This window comes from Lactuca serriola, chromosome 8 (genome assembly GCF_051521515.1).
Source record: "Lactuca serriola cultivar US96UC23 chromosome 8, Lser_US96UC23_V15, whole genome shotgun sequence".
Taxonomy (NCBI): Eukaryota; Viridiplantae; Streptophyta; class Magnoliopsida; order Asterales; family Asteraceae; genus Lactuca; species Lactuca serriola.
The window spans coordinates 91,143,257-91,151,317 of NC_136415.1; the positions used below are offsets into that span (position 1 = coordinate 91,143,257).

Sequence of the window (8,061 nt, forward strand, 5' to 3'; positions counted from 1 at the left end):
TCATTGGCATTCTATGGATTTAATAGAAGCTTTGATGATGTGAAATGATTCTTGAAGATCATCACACAACTGATGAGGATTTGGTATCACAACTGATGAGGATTTGGTATGGTTTCTTTATCAGCAGATATCACGAATATTATTTTGTCCACGTAACTCACCACATGAATCATGAGTGCCTATAACAATTAATTTGTTAAAACATGTTAATTAGAGTTTGGATTTTGCCAAAATTAAACATGAAATTAAATTGATATGTGAGATGTTACATTTGGTTTTGGTTGGCCGTAACAACTGGGAGCAAGGTATGCTACTTTATGCCCAAAAAAAGAGATTTCTTCTTGTGGTCCAGGAACATTTGAGAACCATAGTGTTGTGTTATAGAAAACTTTATGATTTAGGGGGTGTTTGGGGTATCTTTTGAGAGGGCAAAAGAACTTTTGGGAAAAGTTCCAAAAAACCAGGTTTCCCTGACTTTTCCAAAAAGTCAATTTTCCTTCTTTAAAAAAACCAAAAGGAGCTTTTCCCAAACATCTTTTGTCTGATATCTTTTCCTAAAAGTTTTTTTGCCCTCTCAAAAGATATCCCAAACACCCCCTTAGTTTTCCTGCCACCTGTCATTATTAGAATGAAAGTTAATGATAATTCATCAACAATAACATTTTATTCTATGAAAGTTATCACCTACGTTTTGAGTTGTATATCTCATGAAGAGTTAATTGCGCCATATTTTATTTTCAAAAATGGTCATTGTAATTGTTATATATAATAAATTATCGATCTGAACACATTGGTTAAAAAGATTGCTCTGCATAATCATTATCGGGTATAATTAATTCAAACATTAATTTGACACTCATTTTAAGGAAAACAAATTAAGCATCGAATGTTTGTAAGATCCAGCAAGTAGATTTAGAGTACCACTTACATTACATGTGTTGTAAGATTCTATTTTCTCAGGCCCGGCCCAATAGTGGTAAGTTGGACTATTGTCCCGGGCCTCACAACTGGCCCTAAAATTAAATTTGTTATACTTATACATTTAATATATTATTTTCCTATTAAAAATAATAATAAGCAAATGTATCTTTAGATGAAATGGAAAGAGTAAAGACGACTTACATCAAGTTAAATGAGTTTTCTGAGTTCGTTTTTGTGTTATGGGATTTTTTAAGATAATACCCCAAAATTATAAAAATAACTGACGTTCTCATTTAATTGATATAATAATTAAACAAAGATAGTACTTTAAGTATTAAGATATGCCGCTGTAGAAATAAAGAAGGAAAATATAATTTCTTAGTAAAAAAAATTTTCTACTTAATCCAAATTTTTTGGCTCAATTATTTTTTTTTTCAAACTTTTGTACGAGTTTTTATATGAAAGTCACACATTTTTTACATTTGACTGTTAAAAAACTTAAATTATTTTTTGTACATTTAATCAAAACAAATATTAAAGATTAACTTGGTTTACTGGTCAATAAAAAAATATTTAATCAAAACAAATAGTGGAAGGTTTTTAATAGTTAAAAAGTTATAAAAGCGATTCATTTCATTTCAATTAGATTTTTATAATATGTTATTTAACCGGTAATCAAAGTTTATTTTTTTTTCTTTTGATCTGGGCTTCGTATATGTTTGGACTGACCACACTTTACTTGCCCTTTACTTTATAAATTAATTAGAGAAATGAAATGAAGGACAAAATAAAAATTATTTGTTTGCCAAGTAAGAATGAAATGTAGAATTCTGTATTGATACCATTTTTTAGAAGAAATGTTGTTTTCTCATTATCTCGTGGAATAGAGTGATCTATTATAAGCTACACCTTATAAAGTTTTCAAAACATTAAGTAGATTATATTTATTATTCTTCAAAAATAACTAAAAATATTTATTTTTGTTATTATTATATCTAAAATTTCATGATATATATATATATATATATATATATATATATATATATATATATATATATATATATATATATATATATATATACTCCATATTTTAATAAAAAAATAGTTTTATTCTTTTTTTAACATGTGTCACTATATCATGTCTCATAACTAATGTATATTTTAGTTTTCTTTTGCTATTAAGTCTTCAAATTAATGCATGTCACTTGTCAATATATTGAATCTCTATTTTAAATATCAAATTTTAAATTTCTCACTTTAACTATATTAAATTAATAACATTATAATAAAAACTAAAATAAAATTAATACAAATTATAAAGTGATATAATTTTATATATTTATTTAAATCAATGATTATAATTTTATATAACTAAAAAAAACCTCTTAATTAATAATTTATTTAAAATAGGTGATTAATAATTTTGATTTTTTACTATTCAAGTTTAATTAATTTTGTAACCGTGGTTCTCACGAGTTAGAAACTAGTATATATATATATATATATATATATATATATATATATATATATATATATATATATATATATATTCAAATGTTTCTACTATCTATTGTGTGCATATAAGATTGATTCTGAACCAATCATTTTAGTTATTTTAAGAAAGTAATTAATGCATATTAAATGTTAAATATTTAATTAATACGCATTATATCTACATGAACTGATGGTCCATATGGAATTTAGGTGACATTTTTGTTACTTTTTAATGCATATATTGTTATAATATATATTCCAAACCTTATAACCCTATTTTATTAAAATTAATATTTTAAACATACATTTTTTTTACTTTTTTTTTTCAACGACAATATATTAGAAACAAACAAACGACCAATAGGAAACCGGACCAAAACAAGCAGTTTGAACAATTTTTTGTTTGCCTATAAATTTTATTTTATAGTTATACATGAAAACATGCTTAGTAACTTATTTTATTTTCATTTAAAATATAAACATAAAGTTATCTTGGAAGCTATTATTTATACGAACTGATGGTCCATATGGAATTTCATAAATAAATATAGGTTTGATCAATCAAAGCCTAGACAAGATAGATTATTTGATGATGTTGTTGCCTTTTCTTTTAATTGGATGGTACATCAGAAACATAATTTCTCTATTCCATGTAATTTATATCTTAAAATCGCATTTTGAATTTTATGATAGTATTTTTTGTTTCACATTTAGCTTTTACTAAGCCTTTTTTTAATCTTTATAAAATTCACAATAGTATAGAATGTGATTATCCATTCCATTAGCTTACTTATTGTCACTTTCATTGGTTTATAAATTTATTCCGTCCTAAAAAATATATATTTAGAGTTTTTGGTATCCATTTCTTAAAAGTAGAGAATCAATATACAACATACCTTATAAACAGGCCAAAGCACAATAATAATGCAATAATGTCAAATCTTGAAAACATGATACGAAGTATATAAGTACCTTAATGGTAAAAAACTTAGGGAAAATGATGTATAGGACCTATAATGTTTCTAGGGTTTACTCATTCAGTCCCTAATGTTATTTCTGTACCTTTTAAGGGAACAAAGTTGGTTGTGTCGGGTCTAAAACGTCATTTTTGAGAAAACGAAGGGGAACCCGGTTACCCCTTATGACAGTTCACGTATTTTTACATTTTAATAATTAAAAATAATAAGAGGGGCCTACAACTCTCTCTCTCTCTCTCTCTCTCTCTCTCTAATGCACGATGTGTTGTTTTGCTCTTTAGTATCCTCTGATATAGATATAGCAGTTGCAGACATGAAAGAACCAATCAACCCACCAAAATCATCAACACCCAAAGCTTTCTTTCTCTCTCTAATTCTCCTCTCTCTTTTCTACCTCATCTTTCTCTCTCTACAATCCAAACACCCCAACTCCAGCCACCGTACAATCACCGAATACACCTCCTACGACATCCACATCCACCACCAGCTTCACAAAACCACCAACCCAAAACTCGGACCTCCAGGGATGGGGACCAAAAGATTCGGGTTTTCACCCAATTTTTTTCTCCAATTAAAACAAGAAAAACTGCTCGCAAATTCATCAAAGGCGCTTTGTGTTGGAGCTCGGGTTGGGCAGGAAGTGGAGGCTTTGAAACGGGTCGGAGTTAATGATTCAATCGGGTTGGATCTTGTACCCTACCCGCCTATTGTGATCAAGGGTGGTTTTCATCATCAATCGTTTGATGATAAGGCTTTTGACTTTGAGTTTTCGAATGTGTTTGACCATGCTCTTTATCCAGATAAATTCGTTGGAGAGATTGAACGGACGTTGAAGCCTGGTGGAATCTGTGTGCCATCAAAATAGAAGGAGGCTTGCTTCAACTGGCCATGGCGGTGGTTTGGTGGTGATTGGATCAGTCTGCGATCAAAATAGAAGGAAGACAAGAGGATGGGTTGAAGAAGGCAACAACTTTGGTTGTTTCTGGGTTTTTTTCTGGTGTGTTTGCGTGTGAGAGAGGTGGGCCCCAAGTTTTGTCTACGTGTGCTCTAAACCGGCTAAAACAAGTAAAGGGGACTAAAAGAACAGGTTGCCCACAAGTTGGTTCCCTCATAAAACCACGAAAAAACTTAAATGACTAAAAGGGTCAACCTTAGAAACTTCATAGGGCGTATGTGTCATTTTCCCAAAAACTTATGAACTAAGTTAGCAAATGAATAAGTGAAGAGGGGCTCCAAAGAAGCTTTCTTGCGATCCATGATGGCTTTTGCATCTCTTATATAATCTAGAGGGTCTTTTTCTCAATACGATCTTGAATGGAAGTAATGAATAACCTATCTTGTTTCCCCATGTTCCATGTCTACTCGTATCAGTAAAGTCCTATTCATATATAACCAAATGATCAACAATCATTAAAAATAGTTGTATAGAAAAATAATATATTCACAAATTAGGATACATGCACATGGATAATGATGGCATACTTACTTCAATCATAGTACTTGTTCGAAGGTTGAAGAAGACAGTTGCACGAAGGTGAATGTCATGAGGAACATCTACATTATTACCATTTGTCTCGCCTATCACAGAATGCCATGTTAATCTCTGGTGTAATCTTAAGTTGATATAGTACATTCTCACATATTATGCATGTATGTATGAAGTGTGTGTGTGTGTGTGTATATATATATATATATATATATATATATATATATATATATATATATATATATATATATGGGAAAAGTGAATATACCCTTAAGGGTATATAAGCTTAGGTACCCGAACACACCATAATAAGTCGTTTTGTTTGATATATTCATTATAATGTTCTTAAACTTCAACCCTAAGTTGATTATTTTCAAGATATTCGAAATTTCCGTATTATTTTTCTCTTAAATCACATCTTTTTGCCGAACACCTATTAGGCTATATATATTGTAGATGAAAATGAAAATTATGTAAGAGAAAGATAAATGTGTAATTTACAAAAATCTTGGAAGTAAATCAAGTTAGAAGTTAAACTATAAGAATATTAGACAATTAGAATGTATTATATGATACAAAACAACGTATTATGGTGAGTTTGGGTACCTAAGCTTATATACCCTTAAGGGTATATTCACTTTTCCCTATATATATATATATATATATATATATATATATATATATATATATATATATATATATATTGTAGAGAAACTTACTATATCGCCTATGTAGGTAGCGATACAATCCAGCTTGTGTGGCTCCAAGCACTACGTCATTCAATGTCTACAAAGATATGTCAAGACATCTCTAAGGATCATAGAATTGTTATATATATAAACTCTAATGAAGTATAAATTTAGAGTAAAATGATGTAAATGTTTAATGCCATAACTACGTTGCACATATTAGAGATAAATTTAACTAGGTACATGATAGGGAGAAATTCTAACGAAGATTTCTGAAAGAAACATTAATTGTATAAAGATGTGTTTTTTTTGGTATGTTAAGACATAAGATAAAAATTATGTAAGAAATTGACCGCATTCATAGCTCTTTTTACGAATTTAATATCATCAAGGCTAATACTTCTAATCACGAAACATCGAGGTCTTTGCTCCACACCATCTGAGCCTTTCATTGGTGTTTTTATATCTTCTAGAAACAAAGCAGTCAACACAAACATCACAAGAGCAACAAAAGAATTCCATAGAATGGTAAATCCTGACCAAATGCTAGGAACTTTGGTAACACTAGACTTGTTATTTGATGGAAGCGTAGGGAGAGCCTCCAGATCAGAGACTTTACATGTATAAGAAAGCAGAAGATTCATCAAAGACATTCCATCACCAAGGTAGTGGTGGAAACGAAAGACACATATGTCTTCTGCTTCCGAAGTCTTAATGTCGAGGATATGAAGATCCCACAAAGGTTTTGTGTTTTCTATAGGAGATCCACTGAGGTTGGAGATGTAATCTTCAACAAACTTGTCAGATGACTCCATGTTATGATCAAGCTTCGCTATAATGACATGGTCATCTATGTTCACATGTGCCGGGATCCATTTCATGCTCCCATTTTTGTTGTCAGATACCTGACATTAGAAATATGAGAAAAAAAAACAACATAAAGAACAAATGATAATATTTCTTCAGTTATTTTACTATCTGTGAGTCAAAATAATTCATGGTATATGACATAATTAATGATAGTATGCCTAGCATATATAAGAATGTCTCTCGACATGAATTTAACCTGCAAGCTAGAAAAGCGACGGTTTTTAAGGAAAGTATGAACCAAGTTTTCTTTGAAAACATCGGGTCGAATTTTTGTTTTTGAACCCATTATGCCAATGATGTACACATTAGAACCAGGCTCATGAAATAACTGAGCCATAAGGCTCAATAATGGTCGCTCATGGTCTTCTCCCTTCTTAATATCCTCTATTGTTTTTCCATGTTTGGTGGTTCGAATCGTAAGAGGGTTCAAAGTTGGAATTGTGTCCACGATCTTTTGAGGAAATATTTAATTTGAATATTTTTTTATGTCATTTCAACCCCTTTATATAGATAAACAACAAGCACAATGTTTTCCTTTGAGAGCCAAAATTTGTGGTTGAGATTCATCATGTTGATAATTATTTTAGTTTTATTAATTAGTTTGTCATAACTCTCGAAAAGAATTAATCTATTATTTAAATGTGACCTAAAAACGTGTAATAAATGATAACATATACATTCAACATAATCTTGTTTTTTTCATTTAAAAATATCCTCTGGTATTTTAAGTCCATATCATTTTTATTTAGATGTTTCTTTAATTGGTTATGGTTTATCCTAAATCCTTTTTACTAGTCTTTTAGGTACGTTTTAAACCGTATAAAAAAACATATATAAAAATAGATATTTTTAAAACGTACATATTTTAATTTAACAACTTTTTAAAAGTATAAAATATGTATTTATGCATTAATACAAAAGAAAATGAAAAACAATATTTAAGGCAAAAACGTAAAATAATTGCAAACTTTAGGGTTTTATTATGAATTTTATCTCATAATAATAACGTGGAAACCTATGATAACATGTCATGAGCGTAATAGTAGAAAAAAAAATGCTTTTAAACGCACCTAAAAATAATTTTAGGATAATAATTACATTTTCTTTGACAAACTTTAGGATTTTTTTATTCTCTTTGATTGTGAGTGTCTCTTTTACATTTCCCTTCTATATAAATATCATTCTTTGGCTAATATAATCTTGAGCTCAATATGAAAATCTGGATTAGAGCTATATTGATATTCTTTTGGAACTCTCAACCATTTTCCATAAACGATATCGCCAACAACACTATGTTTGATTCCAAACAACAACGAATTTGCTAAACCATTCACCATAATCAACTCCATTAACAGTTATCTAAACTTAAGGATTGTCCTTAAGTATAAACAGAAGTTGCGTGTTTTGGAAAACCCTTAAAGCACCTCTCACTAACCAGTCCTAAAACAATTACCTTATATTTAGTTACTTTTATAAATATAAAGAAATATTAATCTTAGAGTAACCATAGTATAATATATGATTTGGATTTGAATATCGAGTGTAATAAATAAGGTTAAACAACAAAAAACGAGTGGAAAATATAGCAAATTGAAACATTCGTTCTCCTGGTTCTCAGTACATG

General features: G+C 29.5%; 1 pseudogene; it reads right to left on the reverse strand.

Annotated features, from left to right (window-relative positions):
* Nucleotides 1-7,786, reverse strand: LOC145067152 (wax ester synthase/diacylglycerol acyltransferase 11-like; annotated as a pseudogene).
* Between the last annotated feature and the right edge of the window lie 275 nt (nt 7,787-8,061).